General features: G+C 33.7%; 1 pseudogene; it reads right to left on the bottom strand.

Annotated features, from left to right (window-relative positions):
* Window positions 1-1729: 1729 nt before the first annotated feature.
* Window positions 1730-2440, bottom strand: LOC149540738 (uncharacterized; annotated as a pseudogene).
* Between the last annotated feature and the right edge of the window lie 811 nt (window positions 2441-3251).

Consider the following 3251-nt stretch of genomic DNA (forward strand, 5'->3'; position numbering starts at 1 on the left):
TCAAATGATTCCAATTGGGTTCCTTTTCAACCTGATCCAACTTCTAACATAATGGGGAACTATTCACAAGATAGCTAACTTCACTTTTAAAAGCTTCTTATGAGATACGACATACATTTGTGCTTTCATCCCAATCCCAATGAATATTCATTCCTTCCATCTATGAGATGAAAGGAAGGATTGAATGCAGCTTGGCTTCTTCGATGAACAATGCCCTCGCTTGTTGGGATTTTCATTTTGCCTAAATCCCCTCGTTGGATATACAAAAAGGTTTTGTTCTAATTTCTCTGTTTTCATGTCATATTTGGTATAAACATGTAGTTTGCAATTTGATTTACAATCTACTTAGGATTTGTTAACATACAATCACAGTACTTGTGTGCACCTCTTGATGTTCTGCCACTGTAATCAGTTTCTTTGGAGCAACAACAAGAGATGTAGACCTTGAACGAGTTTCCAAAAGTAAACCAAAGTGCACTAGTTCCTTAGCATGTCATAGAGAGATGCTCTGAGGATGGATACAACTGACGCAAGTATGGTCAAAAGCATTTTTATTTTTATTTGCTTGAACAATAGCAAATTTGGACATGGGGGCAACAATGTAGAACACTATTGACTTTTGTGGTTTCTTTCTTTAATTAGGGTGTGAAACTCATCTGAAATTAGTCTAGGGATTTTGAGTTGGTAGTTTAGGTCATGTCAAGGTACATTAGCAAGTTACAATCACTCCATATGCCTTTTAGTTCAGCGTGTTTCACATTTTAATGTAACTAAAAACTGAGCTAAATCTCTTGCGATGCAATCAAATACAACAGTTTTGTGGTTTCTGTATCATAAATTAATAATTTGGCATGCTTATATGGCAGTCTATAATAGTATTAAGAAATCATTGAAAAGAAAAATCTTTAGACATGCCATTCATGCTCTGCAGTGTCCCGCTAATTGCAAAAGGCTAATGTTTTGTTGGTCATTTTTGAAAATGACCATGATGATGAAGAAATATTTGCTCATGTTCAGCCTCCCATTCTAGATTTGAATATTGTCACTAGGCAGAATGTTGGTGGGGATGCAGTTTCAGATAATGCAAGTTTTACCCATTCCCCTATTCATGATGATGAGCCTGTAGAGAATGCGCAGGAGGAAAGACATGGGGTAGTTGTTGCAAATCCACTGGCAACAGAAGAATAGTTAGTTTTGTTACCAGATTTTGCAATGGACTGGTACTTGTCATAACATATCAGTAGGGGTTTAGTTTTGTTTCATGCTAAATTAATCAGTGTTTGGGAATAGAGCTGATTATATTTGAAACTTTGAATGATGGTTGCTAGTTCACAAGCCATTTTGTCTTCCAACATTTTAGCACATAAGACAGTCTTAGGTGTATGATATTTCTAGTATTTCACTTTGGCATATCAATATATTTTGGTCAAAACTGGAGTGTAATGAAGAATCACGGCTGCAAAGAGCTAACAGTCTATCAAACATCTACTTACTATTATATATATATATATATATATATATATATATATATATATATATATATATATATATATATATATATATATATATATATATAGGCTTTTAACCTCTTGCTGAAAAACAAAAAGAATGAGAAAATCTACCAACTGTTGGAAATTTGGAATTGCAGCTATTGCTAACTCGCTACTTGTGCTTCTATCTAGAAAGAGGTTTTCTTTTTGAGATGGTTATGGTCCCTAATATGTTTAATTTAAAATTTGGAAGTGATTAGAAATTCATAAAGGGTGGTGTTGAAGATGGAAACAAGAGTTCGATCAACAATCCTATTACAACATTGATTTATGTTCTTCGAATTAGCAAATAAAGATTGTTTCTTGACCTCTACAAATTGACCATCTTTCAGAGATGTAATGCTTAGAATATTATCACTTTCTACTACTAGAGGCCCACAAGAGATGAAGTGCAACAAACTAAATATGCTCAAGGATTGACTGATATTTGGCTCCTTTGCTCTCACTGTCTTTTTGCTTTGTTTGCTCTTACTCGCGTCATCTTGTGCTTTTGTAGAGCAAGGGAATGTTCATGATCAATGAGACTCTGTGGAATCCTGTACAACTTCGGTTTCTTTTCACAATTCTTCTTTTTCTTCTTTGTCTTTTTTTTTAGAGTCACCAAGAACTGTGGAATCGATGAACTCGGGCTTAAAAGCCATTTTCTTTTTGTTGGTACTTATTACTAAGTTGGGTGATTTTTTTTCTGCTCTGGTGTGATACTGAGTAGGCTTGAATCTTGTTTTGATGTTACTCATGTCTTCATTTCTGTTCATAACTCTAATGCATAATGCACACAGTTTATGAGCAACTTTGATATTGGCAAGTCGTAACTCATTGTGCCTTGGATTTTTTGCTTTAGAATCATTCTTTCTTTTTGGTGTCCCACTCTCAAATTTTGTTATAAACATTATTCTATCCTTGTGTTGTACTTGGTGCACTCACATTGCTTATGGAATCTAGATTCTTTTCTGACGACATAGACACAATTATCAATAAATTTAGAGGAAAAGAGTTCATTTGGTCAAAGGAAAAGTTTATGCATTATATGTACCAAAGCAATCCTTGAAGAGCTTTTAAGCCTTGACCACACATTCAGCTCCCTCCACTAGGAGTATGATGTCATTCTCAGATAGGTCATTCCATACATATCTACTTTTAAACCCCTTGCATTGACAAGCAAGAAGTATTATTTAGGTAAGCATCATTTGAATTTTCCTTATCAGTTTCTTTTGGTTTTTTTGGCATATATTGTGTATTCATTTTGAAGAAAAAGCTTTCCTTGTTATCCATCTTCAGACCTTGGTTCAAGTTGAAAGAACACTGAATGCAAGCATGGTTGCAGCTGGTGGCTTTATACTTGCCAATTCCATTTGGATTTTTTTTTCAACTATTCATAACTTTATTTGTAACCAATGAGAGACAAGGATTTATTTGCTCTATTTAGTTGTCATTTGTGTGCTATTTATATAATTTATGTTGCTGATATCTTTATTTCCTTCCTTTCAAGTAAGATTTGAATCCCTGTAAGGCATAATTTACCTTGTGATTGTTAGTATTAATAGGAAAACTTAGGCAATTAAAGTGGTATAGGTTTAGTTAAATTAAAATTTCATTTCAACCATTAGATCATTTTGATGTGTTGAAAGTTGTTTTAGTTAAAAAAGAATACTAAACTTGTGTTTGATATTATTTATAACTTTGGTAACATGCATTGCGATG

This window comes from Cupressus sempervirens, chromosome 9 (assembly GCF_028749045.1).
Source record: "Cupressus sempervirens isolate cs-2001-9-10 chromosome 9, ASM2874904v1, whole genome shotgun sequence".
Taxonomy (NCBI): domain Eukaryota; kingdom Viridiplantae; phylum Streptophyta; class Pinopsida; order Cupressales; family Cupressaceae; genus Cupressus; species Cupressus sempervirens.